Source organism: Coturnix japonica, chromosome 28 (genome assembly GCF_054131305.1).
Source record: "Coturnix japonica strain WE chromosome 28, WE-NBRP24, whole genome shotgun sequence".
In the NCBI taxonomy this organism is placed as follows: domain Eukaryota; kingdom Metazoa; phylum Chordata; class Aves; order Galliformes; family Phasianidae; genus Coturnix; species Coturnix japonica.
The window spans coordinates 8,191,331-8,208,947 of NC_140690.1; the positions used below are offsets into that span (position 1 = coordinate 8,191,331).

The window sequence follows — 17,617 nt, forward strand, 5'->3', positions numbered from 1 at the left end:
CACAACTCAGTACACATACGCAAGGGGGGAGGGACTGCATGCTAATGGGGTCTCATGAATATAATTAATATGTATCCAAATTCCTGCAAACTATTGATTATGTATTAGTTCAGCCTATATCTGTTGCACATTTTGTCCTAACGGTGTGCAAGTAAGGTGGAGCTATCCCCCATGCACCAGGGTGTATGCGCATCACTCATTAAACATACCTGCTTTATAACTGCTTCGTGGTGATGGAGTTGGATTACGCAAGTCACAATGGCAAGTATTATGTGCTTACCATGGTGAAAGCAAACACTGGGTGGCTTGACACATACACAGTACCCATACTACCACCTGAAACACCGCACTGAATCTTGAGAAGCAAGTCCTATGGTGACATGGCACCCAAGAAAGATATGAATCTGAAAATGAGACACAATTCAAACGTTTCCTTATAAAAACAGTGGGTTTATCATATCCCCTACAGTGACCAGCTTCTGGTAAAACTGAACAATGGGTTGTTGAAAGCTATGTTGAAAGCAATAGATGGTGGTACACTGAAGCACTGGGAGAAGCATTGGGCAGAAGCCACTTGGTTGGTCAGTATGAGAAGATCTGTCAATCATGAGGATCCTAGCCAATCCAGCCCCCTGCACAATGTAGAGAGAGATAAGATCCCTGTAGTACATGTAAAGAACATGTTGGGAAAAGCCGTTTGGGTCCTTCCAGCCTCTGGAAAGGGCAAACCACTTGGTGAATTTTTTTTTGCCCAGGGACCTGGGAGCACTTGGTGGGTGACGCAGAAAGATGGGCATGTTCAATATGTACCACAAAGGAATTTGATGTTTGGGCAGTGCAGTCAGTAATTCTATGTATATATATATATAAATAGACCCGTGTGTGTCATACATTTTAATTTCTGTTTATTTATATGTATTTTAAGCATGATGTAGCGATGTAGAATAAGAATGGAATGGCATGGTTTGGTAATATTTTTTCTATTGGTATTTCTCATCATATCATCATGTGGAGCACAGAGAAGAACTACACATCCCAGAGGACCTCAGTTTCAATTAGACTGTATTATATTGTGTAATCTTGCATCCCAACATCATAGTTAGTAAGGTAAGTCTTCCTCCTTAGATTGTTGCTGCTGCTCTGTTTGTTTCCCTGAGCCCAGCTCCCATCTCCCTACCCCCTTTCCCTTCCCATTTTTGGGGCGCAGGGAGCCCAAAAGCCTGCAACCCCCTGTCACGGACATAGTTTGATCTAGATAACACCGTGACACTCTCCTGTATGGATGCTTCAATTCAGAACTCCCTTCGAAGCTCTTCCCACACTCAGGACACTTTCAGGGTCTCTCTTCCGTGTGGATGCACTGATGGCACTTCAAAGCACGCCTCGTGGCAAAGGTCTTCCCACACTCAGAGCACTTATATGGTCTCACTCCTGTGTGGATGCGCTGGTGCACCTTCAATTCATAGCTGCTTTTGAAGCTCTTCCCACACATAGGACACGTATAGGGTTTCTCTCCTGTATGGATGCGCTGGTGGAGCTTCAAATCATACCTGCTTTTGAAGCCCTTCCCACACTCAGTGCACTTAATGGTCTCTCTCCTGTGTGGATGCGATGGTGGCGAGTGAGTTTGGAACTGTTTATGAAGCTCTTCTGACACTCAGTGCACTTAAATGGTCTCACTCCTGTGTGAATGCACTGGTGGTAATTCAAAACAGAACTGCTTTTGAAGCTCATCCCACACTCAGAGCATTTATATGGTCTCTCTCCTGTGTGGATGCGCTGGTGCCATTTCAATTCATAGCTGCTTTTGAAGCTCTTCCATATTCAGTGCACTTAAATGGTCTCTCTCCTGTGTGGATGCGACGGTGGCGAGTGAGTTTGGAACTACTTTTGAAGCTCTTCCCACACTCAGGGCACTTATAGGGTTTCTCTCCTGTATGGATGCGCTGGTGCAGCTTCAAATCATAGGTGCTTTTGAAGCCCTTCCCACACTCAGTGCACTTAAATGGTCTCTCTCCTGTGTGGATGCGACAGTGGCGAGTGAGTTTGGAACAGTTTTCGAAGCTCTTCCCACACTCAGTGCACTTAAATGGTCTCTCTCCTGTGTGGATGCGATGGTGGATGGTGAGGTAGGAACTCCTTTTGAAGCTCTTCCCACACTCAGTGCACTTAAATGGTCTCTCTCCTGTGTGGACGCGATGGTGGTCGGTGAGGTCGGAACTCCTTTTGAAGCTCTTACCACATTCAGTGCACTTAAATGGTCTCTCTCCTGTGTGGATGTGCTGGTGCAATTTCAATTCATATCTGCTTTTGAAGCTCTTCCCACATTCAGTGCACTTAAATGGTCTCTCTCCTGTGTGGATGCGCTGGTGTGATTTCAATTCATAGCTGCTTCTGAAGCTCTTCCCACATTCAGTGCACTTAAATGGTCTCTCTCCTGTGTGGATGCGCTGGTGCGATTTCAATTCATAGCTGCTTTTGAAGCTCTTCCCACATTCAGTGCACTTAAATGGTCTCTCTCCTGTGTGGATGCGCTGGTGCAATTTCAATTCATAGCTGCTTTTGTAGCTCTTCCCACATTCAGTGCACTTAAATGGTCTCTCTCCTGTGTGGATGCGCTGGTGCAATTTCAATTCATAGCTGCTTTTGTAGCTCTTCCCACATTCAGTGCACTTAAATGGTCTCTCTCCTGTGTGGACGCGATGGTGGTCGGTGAGGTAGGAACTCCTTTTGAAGCTCTTCCCACATTCAGTGCACTTAAATGGTTTCTCTCCTCTGTGGATGCGATGGTGGTAGGCGACTTGGGAATTATATTTGAAGCTCTTCCCACACTCAGTGCACTTATATGGTCGCTCTCCTGTGTGGACACGTTGGTGCCTTTTGAGTTCATAACTATCTTTGAAGTTCTTCCCACACTCAGCACACTTGTACATTCTCTCTCTTCTGTGGATACACTGCTGGGAAGTGAGGCTCCCAGTGTCCGTGAAATTCTTTCCACAATCAGAGCACTCGAAGGCTCTCTCTCCTGTGTACATGCACTGCTGGCCAGTGGGGTGGACTCTCCTTTTCATGCTCTCTGCAGAATCACACAACTCGTAATGCCTCTTTGCTGAGTGCATGCACTGGTGGTTAGTGATGCTGGAATCTGTTTTAAAGCTTTTCTCACACTCAGTGCACGGATTCTGCTTTTTCATCTGGCACGCATCCTTGCTCCTGGTTTCCTCAGGCTGCTTTGGACCTATGGTGAAGTCCACTGGGTTCCTCAATGTCATTCCCAGACGCTTTCCCAGGGGCTTCTTGATGTGCTCACCCTGACCTTGCTGCAGGCCTTCCTGGACACCCCTTCTGATTTCTTCCACAGAGATGTGACCCCACTGTCTATCTGCTACACAACTTCTCTGCAGAACCTCCTTTGCATTTTTGATCCCACCAGCTGCCGGATGACAGAGAAAATGCAGCAATAGCACACGGTGCCCAAAATAAAACACAGGCAGAGAAGGCTCTTACAGCCCCAACATTCCCCTTCCCTCCACCATCTCACCTGGGATGAGGTCTCCTGGCATGGCCTCAGGGCTACGCACATCTGGGATCCAGGGGTCTTCCCCACTTTCAAGCAGGGAGATCACCACGGGCTTGGGGGCTGGAAATGGAGCTTCAGGGAGAGAAACAGGGAACAAGAGAGCATTTCCCTCATTCTGGCACAGTGCCTGTTCAACAGCTCACTCTGTCTCCCTCCCCAAGGAGAAACCACTATTTGTCCCTGTATGACATCGCAGCTACAGCTTCCCTTGGAGCAAAGAATGCTTTGACATCTCTGAACATTATGAAGGGGTATTTTTGCTTTCAAATTAAACTTACAACAGCTTATTTATTTTCTTACAATCTACCAGAGGTCAAGGCATCAAAATGTTGACGGCAATTGCATGGAAAATCCTCAATTCTATAGCAGTAACCAGGGAGCCATCTCTGAGCTGGAGCTGGTGGCACCATGCAACACACAACACAAGGGCTGGTTTTCTCCCTCCTGGCTGATGCCTGCTTGCCAGCAATGACTCTGCAGCTTTGATCACAGTGCCTTGCATACTAATCCCTTCTGAAACTCATGCTTCTCAGTATCTCCTTTCTTGCTGGCACTGCTGTGTTAGTCAATATGAAGAGTGAGCAAAGCCTCAAAATGGTGGTAAGGTAACACTGTGCTATAGAAAGGGAAAGGGGAACTTCACAGAAACCAAGACAAAGGGTAACTGTACATTTAAAAGTGCAGGGAAAGGGGGAATTGCAGACACTTAGTCAAAATAAAGCCAGAGAAGAGGGCAATAAAGATAAGAAGAAACTGTCCGGAGACCTCTGACAAGAAGGATTAGATCCCCCCCCCCCCGGGCAAGATGATGCCGACATGGGAGAACAATAACAGCAGATAACACCAAGAAGAAAACAGAAGAAGAATTTCACCCCAAAACAACGGCAAGGGTCACGGGGAATGGGGTCAGGGGGAATGAGGGAATGGGGTTGCGGGGAACGGGGCCATAGGGAATTTAATGAATATGTAATCAAACTGAGGAGGAGACTATTGATTATGTATTAGCTTAACCTATATCTGTAACACACTTTTCTCTTTACGGTGTGCAAGTTTGGAGGAGCTATCCCCCTTGCACCCGGCGCTGCGCAACGCTGGAATAAACATACCTGCTTTATAACCCATCTCTGGATTATAGAGTTTGATTCCGCAAGTCAATTTGGCACCCCAGATGGGACCCTCTCTGTTCGGCTGCAGGACCAGCTGAGAAGGGGGACGCCTTTGGCGCGCCCCGAGATTTCTCGGAAGGACTCCCCTCCCTCATCTGATCACTGCAGGAGCAGACAAGAACCATCTATCGGCGGACCAGGTATGTGAAATGGGGGACCTGTAAGTCGTGAGGAGACGTCCTACGCAGGGCACAGTGGAGTCGGCGTGCTCCCCCCCAGGGATGTGAGCTCACGGGTTAGGTTAGGTTGCCGGCTGGGTTAGGACTCCCTAGGGAGTGCCTACAAAGGGGCCAGTAAGTCGTACGCATGGTAAAAGAGCTATTGCTCACATTCAGGTGATTGCTAATTGGGCAGAGCTTGTCTGCTCTCTGGTACAGGGTGATTTGGGTAATCCTGGGATAATTGGTATCGTACAGCGCTGTTTATATAGGTGACCTAAGTCAACAACTAGCACCGGTGTTCTTAACATCTTTGGTTAAGCTTAACAAATGATATATTGTAATTCTGTTTGAATTGTCGTGTGAGTGTGGTGTGAGTGAGACGCAGCACAGCTGCGGGGCGAGTGCGGAGTCCCGACCCGCGGTTCCGTCCTCCCGCGAGGGAAACGGCCGGGGATGGACGAAGCGAAAGTAGTCTCCAATACTTGTTTGTCTTTGTTTTAATACATGTTTATTTTGTATTATTAATTACTGGTTGTTGTAAAGTATGTGGTTATAAGTCATAACAATGCTGTTGTGTCAGAAGTGGTTTTATATTAAGTTACGATGGGAAAATTACAGAGCAAAGAGGTCCCTGCGCGCTCACCCCTGGGGTGTATACTGGCACATTGGCGAGATATCGCTGGGGAACCAGGAGGAACCCTGAGCCGAAAAGAAAAAAATCCTGATTAAATATTGTAATCAGTGGTGGTTAATGTATAAGCTAGAGGACAGGGACAATGAACATATAGAGGGATGTCTATGTGGAATGAGTATCAAGCCATTTATGTGATACTGTGTTCTGCCTGTGAAGAGGTGTAAGGGAGGTGGGTCAGTCAGTGCTGGCTCTGTGGCGAGGGGTGTATAACTGAACGATATGGACTGCTAAGGGAAAGTTATAAGGTAGTAAGAGTGTTTATGGAAACTGAAGAACTGTGTTGTTTGATTTGTGGGTTTTGAAGGGAATGGGACAAACTGTTTGGCTGGTATAAGAAAGTGTAGTTGTTAATGTCATACGGAAGTATTGTTGATGGTACGTGGAAGTGTAAATGAGGGTACAAATAGTGGAATAGTGTACAGAGGAAAAAGGGTTAAAGAGAAAGTGAGTTTATCTGTGCTGGCATGAGAACAACCCCCCCGCACTGTTCCCCTGCAATCAGAACTCTCAGAGTGGGAGAGGGAGCCAGGGTCAGAGACTGCTGCTGTAAACAGCAAAGGGGAAGGTGGAGAGGACAGGGCACTGGAAGTGAGAATAGCCTTCATGTGCAGAGATCTGGGAAATCTGAAATCTGGGCAGCACTGGATGGTTCTGGAGAGGAGGTGAAATGTAATGATTAGAGTTTGGAAAGTGAGAAAGTTTGGGAAGGACACAGGTTGAGATAGGCAAAGATAAAAACAGGGATGTCAGGTCTGAAGAGAGGTGTACAATAAGAAGAAAACAAAACAAACACCTGATTGAGAATCAGAGATGTTCAGGAAACTGAAAATAATAACAGCTGTTACTGTTGTGGTGCTAGAGTAGGGCCATAGGACCCAGAAGATCCCCCATGAGGAAAGGGGGGGAGGGAGGCTTGAAGAGCCCAGGGAGGGCTCTGCCCCGCTGGAATGAAAGCAGTGTGCAAATGCAGTGGGACACTGGTAGAGAAATCCGACCAAGCTGAGTGAGAAGGAATTGCCTCTGATTGCAGAACTGAACAATGAGAACTTGGGAAGCTAACCCTAGCAGATACACCGATGAAACTGCAGCTAAGGAAGCAGGATAAAGTAGTTCATTTTCTGATGGATATGGGAGCTTCTTACTACCCATAGATGGTTTTGTAACATTAGTAGGTGCTACTGCCCAACAAGAAAAGGCTTACTTTCGGAATTAATTAAATATAAGCTAAGAAAACAAGTAGGAATACAGGAATTCTTGTACCTGTCAGGTTACCCTGGCAAGAAATTTAATAAAACTGGAGTTAAGGGTCAAACAATATTGGCTGATTAAGAATTGTAAGTCTGACTATAAACACAAACTGGGAAAAACAATGTTATACCCCCAGGAGCCACAGCAATCTCAAATAAGACACACTTAGGAGTGTGGGCATCAGGGCCAAAAATTAAGTTAAAAGCAAGAGCTCACCCACTCAGGGTAAAGTGATGCCCTTTGAGGATATGTGACTGTAGAAGGATAAAAGAAATAACAGATAATTTTTTTTTGAGTTTGAATTACTAATTGAATGGGAATCCAAGTACAAAACTCCAGTTTTGCCAATTTGCTAAATTTTCGGTAGTTTGGTAGAAGACATGAGGACAAGTAATAGAATTGTTGAATGGATACACTCAGTGATGGAAAATCCATGCACTTTATCAACCAAGTTAAGGAATGACTAGGTGGAGTTTACCTTCTGGATTTGAGGGATGTCTCTTCTGCCTGGTTTGGCTAAAGGAAGCCTAAGGTTATTTGCCTTTGAATAGGAAAGCCCTAATAAAGGGAGAAGAGACTCAGTTAACCTGGACAGTGTTACCCAGGGTTGTGAGAACAGCTTAATGATTTTTGAGAACCGGTCAACTTGTGAGCCTGAGACCTGGGATCCTCCATCCTAGGGTGGAACTTTACTGGAGCATGTGGATGCCACAGCGACAAAAGGACTGTGTAGAATAGACTGAGAGTTTGCTGAGTTTCTTGGTTTACAGAAAGCACAAATAACTCAGAAATTACAGCTGGACTTTGAACCTTAAGGACTGCCAAGAAAGAAGCCATCTGCTAAGCCCCTGAGCTGCAAACTGCCAAGGAACTCCATACGTTCCCAGGAATGACAGGAGGGTGCTGACCATGGATACACAGCTACGGACTGATGGTAAACCTCAAACAGCTTGAAGTGAGTAAGGGATGGCCAGGGTGCCTGAGGGCAGTGGCTGCACTAGTGCTCAATATTCAAGAAGCCCATAAATCTACACTGGGCCAAAGGATACCAGTTTTAATATCTCATACAGTGTTTACTGTATTGGAGGCAAAAGGGGGACATTAGTTCATTGGCTCTCACCCCAAAGATTCCTGAAATACCAGGCCATCCTGGTAGAGCAGGGTGATGTAGAAATAATTGTGACTAATATTGTCAACCCAGTATCTTTCCTTAGCGGAACTCCCGGAGAACCAGTATTACATGACTGCTTTAAATCAACTGAAGCTGCACATTCCAGCCAGTCAGTCGAACCTGAAGGACGAACCCTTAGAAGATGCAGAAGACACCTGGTTTACCAGAAGCTGCAGTTTTATGAGACAAGGAGACTGTAAGGCAGGACATGCAGTAACTGCTACTGACCAGGTAACCGAAGCACAACCACCAGCTGTGGGGACTTCCCCTCAGAAGGCTGAAATAACTGCCTTGACAAGAGCTTTAATCATATGGACAGATGCTAAATATGTGCCACACGCTCATAGTACTATCTGAAAAGAGCAAGGATTGCTCACACACAAGGAAAACAGCCTGATTTAAATCTACCAATGGTTATTATATGTTGTAAAAGACATCAGAAATGTAACACTGTACAGGAAACAGAAAATAAGATGATAGATCAGGTGGCAGAACAGGCAGTTGAAGAGGGCTTCAATTCCAGACGGTAAACTTAAAATCTCTGAAGCCAAGTCAAAACCTGTAAAATATTCTAAAGAGAACAGGAGTCCAATTAATAATTTAGAAAGGAAGAGAGCAAGCTGACAGATGTGTGCATGCCCAAATGGACACATTATTATGCCCTTTAGTATTTTATGGAAATTGGTTATAAGGGAAGATAAGAGAATATATTGGGCAAACCAACACTACAAAGTACAGTTCCAGTACCAGGAACAGGGCACAAGTGGGCCTCACAGGAGAGGGCCTTCCAGGGCAACAACGGCAAATTGAGTTCACAGAACTCCCAAGAAAAGGGGGGTACCACTGTATGAAAATTTCTGTAACCTTAGAAACAATTGAGGATGCTGCTGCAGATGCTTGATGGACAATCCAAAAGGAGATATCCTGTTTATCCAAAGATGCATTGCAACATGGAGTAGGCAGGGATAACACCGATTGGGGAATAGTTTTCTCTGGATCATGGGATAAACTTACTAGTTGCCAAATTTAGGATGACTAAAACAGCTTTTCTTAGCCTGCATCACCTTGCTACTCTTGGTGTGTTTTACTTGTGTTGTTATAAGATGTCTTTTGTGTCTGTACCAAGGTACTGGAAGGGAATACGAGGTTTGGAAGAGACATGAGCTGAGACAAAAGGTAGAGAGCGGAGCCTATTTTGAGACCCATTAAGAATCTAGCAGGTAAAAGCCTGCTAGATTAAAGAAAAGGGGGGAATTGAAGAGTGAGCAAAGCCTCAAAATGGTGGTAAGGTAACACTGTGCTATAGAAAGGGAAAGGGGAACTTCACAGAAACCAAGACAAAGGGTAACTGTACATTTAAAAGTGCAGGGAAAGGGGGAATTGCAGACACTTAGTCAAAATAAAGCCAGAGAAGAGGGCAATAAAGATAAGAAGAAACTGTCCGGAGACCTCTGACAAGAAGGATTAGATCCCCCCCCCCCCGGGCAAGATGATGCCGACATGGGAGAACAATAACAGCAGATAACACCAAGAAGAAAACAGAAGAAGAATTTCACCCCAAAACAACGGCAAGGGTCACGGGGAATGGGGTCAGGGGGAATGAGGGAATGGGGTTGCGGGGAACGGGGCCATAGGGAATTTAATGAATATGTAATCAAACTGAGGAGGAGACTATTGATTATGTATTAGCTTAACCTATATCTGTAACACACTTTTCTCTTTACGGTGTGCAAGTTTGGAGGAGCTATCCCCCTTGCACCCGGCGCTGCGCAACGCTGGAATAAACATACCTGCTTTATAACCCATCTCTGGATTATAGAGTTTGATTCCGCAAGTCAAATATGTAGCTGCATGACAATTATTCAAGGCCCAGCTTGCAGAGGCTCATTCTGCACAGTTAAAGGTGCCCTAACAAGGAGGAAAGGCAGACAAGCTCTCACCCAGCGAGGCCACGCACTGGTACGTCTCCAGCATCACATCCCGGTAGAGCGCTCGCTGCGCAGGGTCCAGCAGCGCCCACTCCTCCCTGCTGAAATACACGGCCACCTCCTCAAAGCTCACGGGCTCCTGCAAGCAAAAAGGATCCTTGCTGGGAACAGCCAAGGCCCAGACAAACAGCTCACACAGGACAGAACCTCCCATCCCAGCTGCTTCCCTGTCCCCTGCACACACATGCTGCGTGAGGGCATCTCCCTCTTCCCCTGCATTCACATCCCTGGCCCTTTGGCCTCTCCTGCCTGCTTCCCCAACCCCTACCTCAGCTGGATGTGCTGCGGCCATTTCCTGCTCTCCTGCAGGCTGGGATGATCACGGCTGGAAGGCAGAAGTTGAACTGGAGCCTGCAGGGAGAAGAGAAATGGCAGGGGAGCTGTGAGGGAAGCAGCAGTCCCAGTCCCAGATCAGCCCTTCTGCAGGGCACAGCCTGGGCTTACAGAGGAAGACAATGTGCTGCAGTACAGGAAACAGCCTAGCTCAAAGAGATAAACTGCGACAAAGCTGTTTCATACTGGGAGGCTGATGCAACTGGTAGCAGACACTTAGTTCAACAGCTGAGACTGAGCTGGGGACTTAAGACAAAGCAAGGCATGGAGGCAGCCATCTTATCCCAAAACAGGGAGCAGTACAAGTGCCCCTCCAGCTCTGCTGCACAGCAGCAGGCTGCACTACAGGACCTGCCCTCAAGCAGAGGTCTCTGCAGCTCAAACCTGCACAGAGATCCCTTGCAGCTTGACATCAAGACTCCTCCTCAGTACAGATCTTCTCTAAGGCACCTGTGGTTACTTTGGAGCTTTCATGTGCTCTATAAGGCTCTGCCTTAGTGGGACCGTTTGATTCCTTCCACACAAAGCCTTGAGCAAGTTTGGGACTAGGAGAGGATCCAGCCACATCCTAGCTCCTTACCTCTGTGGTCTGAAGACATGAGAAAGAAAGGGGAAGTACTCTGAGCATCGTGACTCAATGGGATGGCCTCCTGTAGCTGTGCATGTAACCCTACCCTCTATGCAGTAAATAACCAAGTGTATCCAGTCACCTCAGAAGGGGAGTTTTATTGGAGGTCTGAGTGGAGAAGAAAGTTGAGGACATACAACAAGGACAGGCTGTGCTGACTGGGGGATCTTTTGACTGACTGCAAGCACGTCTAAATGGGACGGCTACCCAGGAAAGAGCTGCAAAAATACTGTTAGAAAATGGTATGGCCATCCAACCATCCAGCAGGAGGTGCAGAAAAGCACCTGGTTCATGGAAGAACACTGTGAATGCAGCCCCCAACACACAAACACAGCCAGCCTCAGCGCAGATGGCAGCTGCCAGCAGAGCAGCCTGCTAGAGCACTGCCTCTACAGATCAGTGAGGGGAACACCTGGTGGCAAATGGATTAAATCCTCTGGCAGATGTCTGTACATCCTCTCAGGAGTGGAAGTAGAATTGTGCTGCCAGCTTCTCATCGTCTGTTCCAGAGCCCAGTGCCGGAGCTGCTGCAGATGCTGAACGTGCTCAGGGCCCGCAGCTGTGCGCTCAAGGCATCTGCAGCTGCCGGGACAGACTCAACAAAAGCCTTGCCAGGGCTTTGCACAACCCCAGCTGAGCCATCAGGCAAGCGCTCAGCAAACAAAAGGTAACGCCATTTCAAGGGTCGCCAGAGGCACGTGTTGCCCGCAGGGTCCCCGAAGGGAAGCTGGGAACTGCCGGGGAGGAGAAGCAGGGGGAGTGGAAATTCCCTCTTGGAGGCTTCACATTAAGACACTCCAAAGGAGGCACTGGGGAGTTTAAAGCTTCCATCATTCCACTCGTGCACAGCTGCAAAGCGAGGCCGTCTCGTGTCTCCCGTGGCCCAGAGGAAGAACTGCAGCCCCAGCTGCGCTGTGGTACAGAGATCCAACCGGGCAGCAGAGCACGCTGACCTCCTCTGCTCCCTTCCTCACTGTCCCAGCTCCCAGCCCGTTCCCGTGCCCCTCGGAGCCCAGCCCGGGCTGCATAAACTGCTGCCCTGGTTGCAGCCCGTCTGGGCCAGCAAACCTGCTGCGCTGAGTGGGAGCTGGAGCCGGGACCAGGGTCCCGCCTGGGGTACGGCAGTGCGGGTTCCGCCCCGTCCGGGGCCGCTCCCCGCTCCTCTCCCGGTGCTGCTGGCAGGGGGCAGGAAGCGTGCGCTCCTCTGCACGAGCCACGAAGGGCACCTACCTTGGGTGCGGAGCAGGCTGCTCCCAGCTCTGGTGCAGGTAGCCGGGCTCCTCGGAGTCGCGTAGAGCAGAGGATGCCGAGTGCCCTGAGCCCGGAGCTGGCCGCAGGACGGCCTTGGTGCACCTCCTGCCACCGCGGTGCTGCCCGGATGGCTTCCAGACAGGCTCTCGCCTCTTCCGCACAGGCTCAGGAAGGCAGGAATTCCCACAACGATCACGCCCAGAGCTCGTTCTCATGGCACATCTGCCCCCGGGGGAGGGCGATGGGAAGGGGTGCAGGGGAGGAGGGAGGGAGGAATGGGGGCTGTGTTTTGTTACGCTAATGAAGCATCGCTTTCTGCCGGCTCTCTTTGCTTCCTTCGGTGGGGACATTCGCACACCCTTGTGGTCAGGCATCCCTCGCTGTCCTGGCGTTCATGTTATTGCTCTCCCCCACGAGTATGTCCCAGCAAGATGTAATCTCAGGTACAGCACCAGAGGACATTGTGTGTTGAACATAACTCTTGCAATGGAACCGAGCTGTGGGTAGCAGCTTTACCCAAAAGCTGCGGTAAGAATACGACTATCCCCAGATCCTTGTCTAAGGGTCCTAATAAGTCTTCTGTGAAGCAATACTATGGGGTTCTGTGTGCGTTTTTGGTCCGTATGGTTGTCTGCTATAGATTCCCGTGTCAAAACCATCAAATCTTGTGATTTAAATAAAGGGATAGCTTTATTCAATTAAGGAAGGTGGTAAAGTGAGCAAAACAGAGCTGGGTGCTGAGGGGAGTCTGTACTCCGCCAGGGTGGCAATTTGAACAAAGGTTCTGCATTTGTACAGTTGTTATATCTTTTATATATTCCAGTCATTCTTGTGGCTGTGCAGGTTATTGCTGCGGTCGTAGGGTGTGGCGGGGGTGAAAGTCAGCAATCTTTTCCTATATCTTTGGTTATTTTCTAGCAGCTTATGCGCCCTGGCAATGTGTAGTTTGCAGTGCTTGCTGCTTCTTAGTTTCCCTGCTTTACAACACGATCTACATTTTACAACACTGTTTACATTCCAGGACTCCTGAGAAAGCACCACTGAGTTTCATTTGACTAACAAACTTAACCCTTACCTATCACAATCTCCCTTTTTCTATTTAATCCTGATTTTGTTCATTAAATCGTTTTACTGCTTCTTTAGCCCTTTGGAGGGTAGATTCATCCTCTTCCTTGCTACTGATACGTTCATATTCTTTTCTTACTAACATTAAATAGGCTGTTTCTAACCGACCCTTAACAATAGCAATAAGTGTATTGAACAGAAATGGTCCAAGAGTTAGTCTCAGGATTAATAAAATAAGAGGTCCCGCTAAAGTGGACAGCAAAGTAGTCAGCCAGGGAGAACAGTTAAACATTGATTCATACCAGCTTTGTTGCATCTCTCTTCTTTCTCCATTTTTCTAGTCCCTCTCGTATTATGATGACTATTTCTCTTACAACCCCAGTATGGTCAGCTTATACACAGCACTCCTCTCAAAGTGCGGCACACAGCCCCCTCCCGCTGTAAAAAGATAAGGTCTAATGTATTGGGGTTGACCCTACGTACCCAGTGCAATACATTCCAAATTGCCACAGACACCAACTGACTGCCGTACATTTTGTGGGAATCAATTGTTGTTTCTGCATTTAGAACAAGATTCGAGTATTTCGTTTCAAGCTCTCAGCATCTAAGTGAAGCAATTTGTAGTTATTAAAAATTAGATTAAAGTCATACGTACAAAGACTGCAGCTCATTTCTGTCCAGCCATCTGAAATAGAACTACTGATTTTCGGTGCTGGACAAACAAGACCTGAGTAATAAAGGATCCAAAGAGGAGAAGTTAAAATAATTAACCGTGTAACTGTATAAACTAACACAATGGATATATATATATATATATATATATATATAAGTCGTGATATACCTATACAAAAGTATAATTGAGGGTATGTGGAACTGTAACTGAGGGTACAAGTAGTGGAATAGTGTTCAAAGGAAAATGGGTTAAGGAGAAAGTGAGTTTATCTGCGCTGGTATGAGAGATTCTGTAGATATTCAAGACCCAACTGGGCGCCTACCTGTGCAACATGGTGTAGGGAACTTGCTTTGACAGGGGGTTTGGACTCGATGATCTCTAGAGGTCCCTTCCAACCCCTACAGTTCTGTGATTCTGTGAGAGCAATCCCCCTTCATTGTTCCCTCCCCCAGCAGGAACTTCTGGAGTGAGAGAGAACCAGGGAAAGAGACTGCTGCTGTAAACAGCAAAGGGGGAGGTGGAGAGGACGGGGCAATGGAAGTGAGAATAGCCATCATGTGCAGAGATCTAGGAAACCTGAAATCCCAGTGTTAGCGCTTGACGCCTCTGGAGAGAAGGAGGCGGAAGTGAAATAGGATGTTAGTAGTTTATGTAATGATGAGAGTTTGGAAAATAAGTTTGGGACAGACACAGGCTGAAGAAAGTACTGGCAAGGTATAACAGAGATGTCAGGACGGAAGAGTGGTGAATGATATGAAAACTAACCAAAACAAAACTGATTGACGTACAGATAGTAAGGGAATTGGGAATAAGAACAGCTGTTACAGTTGCGGTGTTAGAATAAGGCAGTAGGACCCAGATATCCCCTCAGGGAGAGGTGAGGGGGTGGGGTCTTAAAGAGCCCAGGGTGGGCTCCTCCCCACCGGAAGGAAAGCAGTGTGCAAACTGCAATGGGAAATTGCATCTAGGGAAGCAGGATAAAGAGGTTCATTTTCTGGTGGATATTGATGCTTCTCAGAAGCTATTGCCCAACAGGAAAGGTTTCCTTTTTTGGATTAATTAAATATAATCTAAGAAAACAAGTAGGAATACAGAAATTCTTGTACCTGCCAGGTTACTCTGGCAAGAAATTGAATAAAACTGGAGCTAAGAGTGCAACGATATTGACTTATTAAAAACTGTAACTCTGGCTTTAACACAAACTGGGAAAAATATTGTGTCATGGTTTTGTAATGTTGCTGTCAATATTCCACATCATAACATTATGTGCAGTGTGGATCATTAGAAGCTTCATACTCCAGTTCCATGGAATAACAACGGTCCGAATACAAATCTCTCAGAAGAAAACTACATATCCCAGAGGACTTCATGGCCAGAGATAAGTCACACGCAGAGGACATATTTATAATCTTGCTCCCAGGCTGGAGCTCTCTTTTTTGGGCTGGGGGCCCTATGGGGCAGCTGCACCCTGTCATTCCCAAAGGTAAATCTAGGTAACCTGTGACAGATTTTGGTGGAGATGGCGGGCATAAGCTGCTGCTTTTTAGCTTTTAGAACAAATCTCTCTTTGCTCTCAGAGAGCTTCGTTAGGGATGTGATATCTTTTCATAGCTGCTCACTGAGAACGTGACCTTGAAAGTCCAGGCAAACTGTCAAAATTCAGGGGTAGCTGTAAACTCTGAGCATTGGTATCTTGCTTTTGTAAAGAAAACAAAGGGATTTCTTTATCTCCCAGAGCACAGCTAGCTAGCTTTGACTTTTACAGCGCCTGCCAGCTACTGCCAGCTATGAGTCTGCTCTTTATTTTAGGAGCACTGCATAGGGGATTCAAAGCCATCATGTTCTTTGGAACTTATTGGCCCCTTCCTAATTTTTTTATTTCTTGTTATAGAATATATGCATTATAAAACCAAGTAAGGGCATTGATTGACACACCTGCCTGGTACTTCTACGCAATGTGGTATGATGTGAATTTTGACACTTGCATCCCAGATGAAATAGTTAATTTTACAATGACTAATTTCACAATTGCTAATTTCACAGCAGCTAATTTTACAAACACCACGATGTTCAATCTTGTTTCCAGGCTGCCTTATCAGATTGCCACACAGTTTTTGAAAACCGAGTTAGTGTTCATCCTTGTGTTCATACTCATGTTCATGTTATCATTATCAATATATATGAATGTACTTCTCTCCATTCGTTCTATGCAGAAGTCCCCTCCAAAACCAGAAAATGCTGACTGGCAGGGAATATGGTAAGGTTTAAGAAAAATCTTAAAAGCGTGGGGACCCACAGTGTCATGGGATTTCACTCTTGAACATCTGAGGGACCCTGAGAAATTGAGTATTTGAGTCAGAGATCTAAGGAGGTAAACCATACTTGGGGGTTGGCTTATGCTTACCGTGCTCTATATACTACTACCCTGGAGAGAGAGAGTTTCCGATCTGAGGTTCAAGCCTCAAAAAAAAAAAAATCCCCAAGTCAACTCTGATCAGTCACAGGAGGCACCAGTAACAATATCAGTTGCCCCTGTGGAAGGAAGAAATGGAAACGGGTATCCTTGTGTCTAGGACGAGAAGAAGGAGAAGCAGAGGAGGAGGCAGCAGAAGATCCAGGTAGGGGGTCTGGATTGGCACTGAGAAATGCAAAAAAACAGAACAAAACAAAAACAAAAACTAAGAGGCATGAAGAAGAGAGTGATGAGGAGGAAATCTCTATTACCGTTCATCAACCTCTGAAGATGGATGAATTCCAAGGCTCAAGAAAGGAGTTTACATGGCATCAAAATGAAGATCTCTTGCCTTATTGATTCGCTGCTGGGACAATGGGGCCAACAGCCTGTCTCTAGCTGGTAATGAATCTCACCAACTAGGAAGCATTGCCAGAGACCCAGCTATCGACAGAGAGATTAGCAGATGTTTGGATGGAGATGGCACCCTCTGGACTGTTAACAGCCGTGAGGGAAATGTAACCCTTCAAGAATGCTTTGAAGCCTCAGACTATTAAGTGGGATACCATCGAAAAAGGTATCCAGTACCTGAGGGAAATGACCGTGGTGGAAATGTTTCATAGTTTCATGCGGGTTGGAAGGGACCATAGAGATCATCGAATCCAGCCCCTGGGATTCGAGCCTCTGTGTAGCAGAGCGGCACTTCTACCACTTGTTGTGCCACAGGGGGGATTCGAACTCCGGGCCCCAGTGTTGCAAGGCGGTGTCCTTAACCACTGCGCCACCGGGGCACACATGTTGTATGACCCTGATCCACAAGACCATGATCCTGAGAGAGTGAGGACCAAGCCTAGCATGTGGCAGAAACTCACAAGTACAGCACCAGAAAGATATGCACACACACTGGCAACAACATTTGGAAGATCTGAGGAACAAGAGAGAAGACCTCAAGTTTTTGAACTGATTATGACACTTCGAAACTATGAAGAGCAGCTCCCCCCAGTACACACCGCAGTTTCTGCCATCTCACGAGTAGAAGACTGATAGATGAAATGCACAAGAAACTATTTCCATCGACTAATTGTGATGGTCGAGTAGTAGTATCAGAAACGACGGATGAAGGTCAGTCTCCATACGGGTCACCAGGTCTAGTGAAGGACCTGATCAAAATATTCCAATCCTACTCCTCACCTGTATCATCAAAAGT

At 46.8% G+C, this 17,617-nt stretch overlaps 1 pseudogene across 1 annotated transcript; it reads right to left on the minus strand.

Annotated features, from left to right (window-relative positions):
• Positions 1-1,045: 1,045 nt before the first annotated feature.
• Positions 1,046-10,427, minus strand: LOC146756277 (uncharacterized; annotated as a pseudogene). The gene is made up of 4 exons (XR_014937668.1): positions 10,277-10,427; positions 9,961-10,087; positions 3,542-3,652; positions 1,046-3,433 (listed from the first exon to the last, which is right to left on the minus strand). The product of XR_014937668.1 is annotated as an uncharacterized LOC146756277 (transcript).
• Positions 10,428-17,617: the final 7,190 nt, after the last annotated feature.